The sequence below is a fragment of the Anas platyrhynchos genome, chromosome 3, assembly GCF_047663525.1.
Source record: "Anas platyrhynchos isolate ZD024472 breed Pekin duck chromosome 3, IASCAAS_PekinDuck_T2T, whole genome shotgun sequence".
Lineage (NCBI taxonomy): Eukaryota > Metazoa > Chordata > Aves > Anseriformes > Anatidae > Anas > Anas platyrhynchos.
This window is the reverse complement of record NC_092589.1, coordinates 106,682,678-106,692,379: the sequence shown is the minus strand read 5'-3', so window position 1 is coordinate 106,692,379 and position 9,702 is coordinate 106,682,678.

Genomic DNA, 9,702 nt, shown 5'->3' with positions numbered 1-9,702 from the left:
AGGAACGCATCCCCGTGCAGAGCCCAAAAACTTGGAAGTTGCCGTGCTGAGCAGTTAGGAAATCCACCCCCGTAGCCCAGGGTGCACAGCTGGAACACAGCCGCAGGCCTCTCGGCAGCGGCTGCGGGACGCACTGGCATCAGCAAGTCTCTGAGACACAGCACACCCCAAAAAGGCTGTGATATGCCCCTTTTTCACAGCAGGCAGGAGGTGTGTAGGCAGACACGCAGCCGAGGCATCTCCACATGCCACTCAGCTGTCAGCTTTGTAGCGTCGTCCTGGGATCAGGTGGATTTCACTCGGCGCTCCGGGGAGACAGACTTTACCGCTTTGTGACTCACGCTTGACTGGGGGGAGTGGGAACAGCAATCATTTGTGAGTCACTATATTGTATAAGGCTTTGGAAAATCATTTGCCTGCATACTGTATAAATACATATTGGAAGTGTATTAAATATGTTGAAGTAATTGGAACACAATTAAAATGTTCTGAAGCAAAAGAAAAAGAGAAAGGTTACTCATTACCAGTCTCTCTCCTCTCGCAGAGATAACCTATTAGCAGAAATGTGCAGTATTTTCCTTTTCAAGTAGTCAAGGCTTTAACATTCTGTCTAGAAATAGAACCATGTGAATAGTCTGGGGTGGGGGTTATATTTAAAGAAAAAAAAAATAGCAGTTATTGGCTTCCTGACTTTTTTTTTATTATTTTCTTTCTTCCTTTTTTTTTTTTTTTTTTTTTAGTAATTATTCCAAGCACAAGAAAAATGCAAGTTCTTCTGAAACTGTAGAAACAAATAGATTTTGAAACTTTCCCTCTGAAAGCAAAGTTGTGCAAAGGCCTATTGCTCTGACCAAGTCCTCTAAATATGGCAGGCTGTAAAAAACATTACACAGGTGGGAAAAAGCCTGCAGGATAGAGTGTTGGTCCATGCAATTCTTTGCTTTGCTAGAATTTAAATGGGGACCTTAGAAGAAAAAAGTGTATTTGGGCTAGATATATAAAAGAACTGAGATGCCTGAAGCCTGTAGGAGAACATCTAACCTGGGTAGGGCAAATGATGGCAGTACTAATCACCTCTCCTCAAGACTGAAGCCATGTAGCAGGAAGGGAAGACATCTTGTCAAAAGTGGCTATTCTGGGGACAATTAGCTCTCCAACTCAGTGCTCTGCATGATCAGACAAACCCTGGAGGAGCATGACAGGTGGTAGCAGGATGGGAAGGGGAACTGACCCTCTTCCCACACCACCTTTTAGTCTGGAGTCACAGACAGGTCAATTTGCAGAGAGCAACTGCTTCTTATCACCAAAAACTGAAGCTAAACTAAAACAAATGCAGGCAATAGCTGATTGCTAGATAATTGCTATCACAGCAAAAACAAGTTAAAAACAGATCAGGCCAGGGCAAGTCTGGGCATGTTCCTAAGCCCTGCAGTGTCAGGTCAGCAGAAAGCCCTTGACCTTGCGGTGGACAAAGTCGTACTCAGGCTGCACAACAGGGGCTGGAAAGCAGAGGGGAGGTGAAGGATGGTCCTTTCACTGCTGTGAGAAACAGATCTGCTTTAAATATGTGTGGTATAGCTGGGGCAGTCCGTATCCTCAGTCGGGGTATCAAAAAGTGTCCTGTTAAGATACTCCTTGCTAAGCCAGAGATGTGACTCACTCTATTCTACAATGCAGCCAGGGTGCCTGAGGCCAACTATTTCCCAAATTATAGCCTGAATATTAGCCCTGATGTGAAAACCGCTTCCTTTGTGTTTTCAGCCACAGGGAGTAAACCCTCCTGTCTCTCCAGAGTGTTGGGCTGGTGAGAATATCGGTTTTTTTTTCCTACATCTGTAGGCTTTCTGTCCCTCCTATGCAGACAGAAATACAGAATTTGTGGGTCCAGAAGGCGAGAGCAAAACCAGCATGGCAGCAGCTCAGAGTATAAGTACTCACCTGGTAGGGCAAATCTGAATTTATATCTAAATTTAGATTAAACAAAATAAATAAAGCAATAACATCTCAGTACAGGATATCAGGCACGGGGGGGATTCTCAGAGGGCAGAGGTTGAGATCCTGATCTTTAGCTCATTGGCTTCTCCTACAAAGCATGGCACCTCTGCATGTTGCAGGTGGCACCCTTTCAGTAGTTTCTGCCCCCCTTTTCGCATGACTCCTTAAACCATCAGAGTCTCCATGTACCTCTTTTATATAGTGCCCTACCCACGCTGAAGGACACACTGCTCTGTGCAGGCTCTTTGGAGCATTTCTGCTGGAACACCCTGTGAGCTCTGTGAGACCTCTGTGATTTCCCACCGTCACCAAGCCCAGTGTTAACTGCATTCGCTCCACAGTGCTGACTGGCTCCTTCTCCCAGCCTGGGAGAGGTGTTCCTCTCACAGTCACCTCAACATCAAGTAGGACAGAGTTTAAAAGATACTACAAGTCTCACAATAAAAATTAAAATACAGCTAACCTCCATTTCCCATGAATTCTCCATTTATCTGTGCTCTTTTTTATTTCCTAAGCAAGGTCCCAACTGATATCTCTGCAAAGCTGATGATAAGAGTTTAAATTGAGGGGTATTGTTGGAATCTTATTTTGTTAATGTGCAAAGAAACAAACACAAATCCAGTGTAGACCAGATTATTATTATTATTTTTTTAACTCCTAAACTCACAGCCATGTGCTTATAGCTCAGTAAAGTGCCCAGAGTAATACCGAGACGGATCAAAAAAGCATTTTACAGGAGACAGAAAATCTTTCTGAGTAGCTCAGATGTAAAATGTGACCTGTGTACTACCTGAGCAGTGGAAATAAAAGAGAATGAATGGTCTTAATCTGATAGGGAACAATTCTGAAATGACTAATATAACCAGCTAAAGCCACTACTTTAAATTAATTACTGGATTAAATTTTAAAAATCAATCTCAGAATGCTGCTTTTCAGCAGTCAGAAGGAAGAAAAGACATTTCACTTTTTCACAGTGTTTTCTACTGGTTGTAAAGATTTTAGCAGACTAATAAGCTAGATGTTGTTGTCAAAATCACTGTGATTACTACAGAGCAGGTCTATAGGAGAGCAAAGACCTGTACAATAATAACAAAATTGCATCAAATAAAATATTAAGGAAAGGAAAATGGTAATTCTGAGTTCTGTGGATTTCAAGGAAAAATGACAATATTGATTGTGACCCAGAAGCCAGAGTAATAACATATCAAAAGATAAATGTATTACCTTTCCTGGACTTGGGGCAAATAGTCCAGTCCACAAGGAGTCTTTTTATTTTTTCTAAAAGAATATACATATATATACATATACATATATATATATATATGAAGAAAGGAGGACAGGTAAGTTTTGTACCTTTGCAACTGTGGTAGTTACATATAAATTATTTTTGGGTACATAAAAACATGTAAAAGTTTTGCAAAGGGAATGAGGAGTGAAATTTTGCAGCACTGGATTTCTCATAAGATGAACAGAAATATATTTTGGGGGGGAGGGAGAAGACTAGCCTTCAAATTTTGAGGTGGGGGTAACATGAAGATTAACCGCCACATCATCAACTCTTTATTCTCTTTGCAGAATAATATTACTGGATGATGTGTGGGCATTCAATCAAACCCACATGTATGCAAAACCAAACGCATGTATGTAGAGCAAGTAAAGAACAGAGACTTATCTGTCTGGATTCTGGAGCAACATGAAAAAAAAAAAAAAGATTTTTTTCTTCAAACTCAAATCTGTTCCCTTATACACTGTAGATGTAATACAAAATTCTTTTTTTTTTTTTTTTTTTTTTTTTTTTTAAATAATGAGATTAAAAATGTAGCTGGTTGTTTTTCAAACAGATGAACAAAGACCTCTCTGTTCTATTATCAGTGTTCATATCTGTTCTGGTACAGGATGTGTCATTGCTCTTTGTACCAAAATGTTACTGCATATTGTAACATTCATTGAGAAAAATAATTAAAAGGAAAGATCAGGAAGTGGCTAAACCCTAACTGTATCACTCTGGGATCTACATGCGTAAATCATGTCCTGTGCTATGGAATGAACTCAAGAGACAAATTAGTATTCTATAACATCTCTGGAGAATTCTGGAAACTTAGTCAAATTCTGGGTAATTTTAGGCAAGTATTGGCTTAATATTCATGAAGCACCTGAAGATGTCTTGGCTTTACCAGAACTTGTTTGTACTCAACAGTTTTGAAAATAAAGTCAGTAACTCATGTATAAAAAACTTGAATAGGCTGGCCTGATTTTTGGAAGTGCCAAGCAGCTACAGTTTTCACTAAAATAGTGAAAATTACAGGCACTCAGTAACTGGAAATCCAGGTGCTTTTTGTTCATTTTTAAACTGCATTCCAAAGATTTTGGCTATCTAAACCTACACATTTTAAATTTAAGCTTGGTCTCGTAATGATGTTATAGAACAGAAGTTTGGGTCATTATTTTAAAAGACGAAAATTTTGTCATTAAAATTGAGGTAAAACAGTCAGTTCAGCCTTGGTATGAGGTCTTTAACATTAAGAAAATATCTTCTAATGTTTTGGGGACTTTTTCTGAAGTTTTATTTGTAATGTAATTAAAAAGAACGCATACTCTCCCATGGGTATTTCAGGAGAATCTGGTGTCATGTTTAAATACTTGTCAGAATAGAAAATGTGGAGGTGGGGTGAGAATACAGGGTGCAAATTTCTCTTGGGAAACTTTTTCATTTCCACTGGAGTCAGTGACAGAATTCCCACTGACTGTTAAAGGCAGTACAACCAAGTCAGAACACACACACACACACACAGAAGCATAAACAGAAGCATCCCAATCCTGCTGAGACTTCATTACATAATTTTAAAAATATGAAGGATAAATACGGGAGGCTAAATGACATATACATGTGTTATACACCATTAATAAGTGATGAGAAATAAATAAATGAAACTGAACATGCCCAGTGCACCATTGCTCTTCACAGGATGTGAATTGGAGAGCCTAAAAATAGAAAAGATGATTTTGTGTGCAAGTGTCATGAAGGAATAGAGGTTCAGCAGGGAAAGACATAAACAGAGCACCAACACAGTCCCAGTGGGAGTGTACAAATGTGAAGAAAGGGCACAGCTTCTCTCACTGTGCATCACATGGAAAGACCAAGGTAACACACAAATAGCACAGGTCGAAAACGTAGTGGTAGTTGCCCTCCCAGGATGCTTGATACCTATTTTTTCCTTCATTTTTGACTTGTCTCTTTTGCCTGAGAAATTGTTGCTGGCTACTGGTTTTAAGTGCCTTGTATATATCAGGTTTGTTTCCTATTTTTTGTGCCTTACTTCTCTTTTGAATAATTTATGGTAAGAAAAGCAAGTTAAGCAACAAGCTTTTTTTCTGTGCTTTGTTCAGAAAGCACTGATGTTAGTGGTCACTGGCTAGGGAAAGAAAGACCATCTCAGGAATAGTTTGAGCCAAACATTTTGAAGGTTTTGAAGATCAAGACCAGATCCTTAACTTAATTACATAATAATAAAGGCCAGTTGCTAACTTCCTCCATTTGAAGAATGATATGTTCATTCTGCTTCTAATTGGCAGCTGCTGTAGGAACCCATGGCTCACTGCAATGATCTCAATATGACAGCTCCAAGCAAAAGCCAGCAAAACATCAAGAAATATCTCAGCACAGAGCACAACTGTTTTCTCTTAGCTGATGATTTGCTTACAAAAATAAATCTCACCTGTTCCAAAATTCTGACACAACAATGAAACCACAAGCAGTACTAAGCACATTGATTACCCCTGCAGCAGCCACAGGAGCCTCCCAACAACTCCCTATATCTGGCTGGTAGCTGCTGAAAGCAGACATAGGGATGAATATGTGATAGCTATGCTTCTTTGTTGCATGCTGTCTGTGTAGATTCTGTTCTTAGCAAGCACAAACACCACAAAAAGTAATACAGATTATCCTGAAGAATATTACCTATTGTGTTTATGCCTCTGCCCTTAATTTTTTTTTTTTGTTTTTTGGACTTCTGCATGTCAGGGTATGGAGGGCCCAGTAACTGAGACCAGTGAAGAATCTTTGCCTCAATAATCCCAGTTTCTATGAGCTGCTGGAGGTGGGATGTGTGATCCAGACTCTTCTCTTTATGGTAGAGACCAAAATAGTTCAAAATTAAAAAAGAAGGGCAGAAGTTATCCTTTAGCCACCAAGACAGAAAACAACACTGATTTCCTTGGGTTCATGCTTTGCAGAAACATCTTCTCAAATCAGATGAATTGTGTACCTTCGAGAAGTCTTCTCATCCACCTAATTTTCAAGGTGTCAGGTGTAAATACTATGGATCTGGGTTCAGTATCTGCTTTGAGAAGTCCAGACTGGGAAATGGTATCTGAGTGCCCATTACAAAGGTCAGTGTGAGAATCATAGCCAAGTAAAAGACTACCAGAATGAGTAAACCTCAAGTCCAAAGAAGGTTGTAATGAAGAAGGCTAACACCTGCATTTAGAAAGAAGTTAAAAAGAACATGATAGATGTATGAATTGGAATATGCTCTGGTGGAAGGCTGAAAAAAGAGAACAGAGAACAGTGAGAAAAGAGAACAGTGCCCCCTTTTCAGCATGCAGAAACTATGACAGCTACCTAGAGTTTAGCAGATAAGGAAAAGATGTTGTTGTGAGAACATGGATCCCATTTGTTCTGGGCTGTGCCATAAAAGGTAAGAAAGTTCTCAGTGATGACTGTGGTTATCCCTTACATCTGCAGGTTTTGGCAGCCTGGAAATTATGAAGGGCACAGATGTCAATACAGTCAGTACAGTCAATACAAAGGCTGCAATGAGTGACTCGGAATCCAATGAACGGGCCCTTGAAGAAGAGCTCACAGTTTAAAATAAAGAGCAACATTTCAGTTATTGGAAATGTATCAGTGAACATCTCAGTCCATAAACCAGCAACAGAGTGTACATCTACCCCAGTGCATGCTGACAAATTCAAGGCCTAAACTCAGCATGATAACCTAGCACCAGAAAGTGTTGGGGAACGTTGTATCAAAACACATGGCTGAGATCAAGTTCAGCACTGAAGCTTGATAGCCACATTATAAATATATTACAATTAGATAAAAGTTATTGATTACGCTAGCTTTAATGAAACCAGGTCTACGCTGATTGTGAAGCTCAGCAGATCATTCCATGAATTAACTGCACTATGTCATGTGGATTTGCTGATGCAGACTTTCCTCTTTTCAGTGATTTCTGCACCAGACTTCATTTTGCAGCGCTGATGTGTCCTCAGAATGCATAAAACAACAGAGATCTGCTTTGAGTTGAGACAGCTATGCAGATTTATACCAGCTGAAGATCTGGAGTATAATATCACCACATTCCATTCCTGCATGCAACATAATACTGCTGCACTGCATGCAGCTGCTGAAGTTGCTATATTGTGGCTAAGGGCAATCACCTTACTTAAAATGAAACAAAACCTTGTCACATGTAATGGACAGTGACTTGTGATTCCATCCTGTTTCCTTTAGGAAAAAAAAAAAAAAAAAAAATACATATGAGGAAGCTGGTCTTTATCTGAAAGATTATTTTTTAGCCTGTACTGCTTTGGTGATAATTGGTCATCTAAAAGAGCCAGCGTCAACAAAAATGAACCCCTTCCTTGCTTCTATAGTTATAAAAACATGCAGATAGGACATGTATTTATGAAAAAGTAAAGAAGAGATGTCACATTCTCCCATAGTACACAAATGTTGCAGTCAATCCTCCTTTCTGCAAAATAAATAAATAAATAAAGTAATGATAGCTCAAGTATACTATTCAGGGACCTAGCCCCAAAAACCACTTTCAATTCTGAATATTCCTGAAGTCTGGAGTAGTTAAGATATCCAAACATTTCCTTATCACTAATTCTATATTTCTTGTGTTTCACAAGCTGTTTTTTGTTGTTGTTATTGTTGTTTTCTTTAAGTGGCAAAAGCCTTGCAGTTTGTCCAGCTGAGATATTCAAGCTTTTCAGCAGCAGGACTCCTTAGTTCATGAGCAGGATTTCTTTGCACGGGCTAGAAGGCGGGAAATTCTGTATTAAATAATGTAGGAAGAGTGAACTTGATACTTCTTCATGACTCCCACATTGAAAACCTCTGTTCTGTGGGAAATGGGTTGGGTGAAGAAGATCTCTATCTACTCTTAGCTTGTAATGATCTGACTTCACTGCATTTCTATGCGGGCCTGATCCAAAGCCCAACAAAGCCAATGGAAATCTTAAGGTGGAAAACATAATGTAACAATAACTGACAGCAAATCTGTTGCCGCGGTGAAGCAGCATATCCAGCTGAATTGGCACTGCAATTGTAACATAGGCTATTCACCTGGCCAGCTGAGGCTACAGCCTTCATTGCTGCAGTCACCAGAGTGAAATCCTGTAAACAGTTTAGGAGTATTTTAGGAGTTTCAGTGAAAGACAAGGACAGATGAATAGCATCAGCAGGCAGACTGAGAAGGGAGGAAAAGCAGTAAATCTAAAGCAATGGTTGGCATTTACTGGTTTTAGAGACTTTCAAAATATGCAGGGTCCTTTGGAGAAGGAGACTATAATCAAATACCAATCTGATGTGGTAAGTGATGCTAACAAGTTTAAGAAGTGGGTAGCTGAAGGTTATAGCAACAAGGTCAGACAATAATCCTTTTCAGAAAAGCTGCACTTAATGGCTAAGTTTTCCTTGTCAACTCCCCAAAACATTCGTTAACTATTACTCTTCTTTGGGTATCTCAGCATAAAGGAGAGGAATGGTGAGATATATCAGGACCAAGAAGGTAATTCTGGTAAAGGCACGGAGTCTGACAGTAGAGGCAACAGCTGAACTGAGAATCTCAGGTTGGATCTATTAGCAGGGCACTTCATGCAGTGATTTTTCATTCATTGTTGTGATGATCTGCAAAGTATTTCATTTGAACAAAAGAAATGTGAAAGAAGCCCTGGAGGCAGCAGATGCTCAAGAAGCAGGGCTGACAGACATTAAGTATTCTTGCTTTAAAATCTTTATTAAATCATAAGGTAAGCAACAAAATAATCTAGAGAAGCAATATCTCCACAATCACAAGATAGTTTGCAATCAGCACTAGAAATTTTCCTTGAATTCATTACAACATTCTAGCAGAACTACTGTTGCAATAGATGTCAACAAGAGATGCTGTTACATACCGTCTTTCCAAATTGCAGGAACAATCCTAGCATGTGGAGTAAGATTTGGTTTGGAAAACAAACTGAGAAGTTAGTTTGGGTTACATAAAGTCTGGGAAAGACAAAAAAAAAAAAAAAAACTCTTAAAAACATCTCTAATAAGAGTCAGTTATCAAGAATTGTAGGGGGAGAATTATTCTCTGATAAGTGGGCTTTTTTCTAAATTGTGATTTCTTTTATATATATAAAATTCTTCATTCTCTTCAACAGTTTGCATCAGAATGAGATTGAATGAACATATTTAAAATAACATCAAATTAGGTAAAGAACAGAATTTCAGAGTCTTCTTCTGCCACATTAACAGCATTCCCATTTTCCTAAGTGTGCTGCGTGTTTGAATTCCCATTCTCAGCTTTATCTGGTCAAGACATTGCTCTGGTCAAGTCATTACCTGGTTGAAAGATTGATCTAAAGATGGACCATATGTTCTTCTATGAACCAGTGAAAGACGTTGAGTTTTGTGATACTGCAATATTGAAT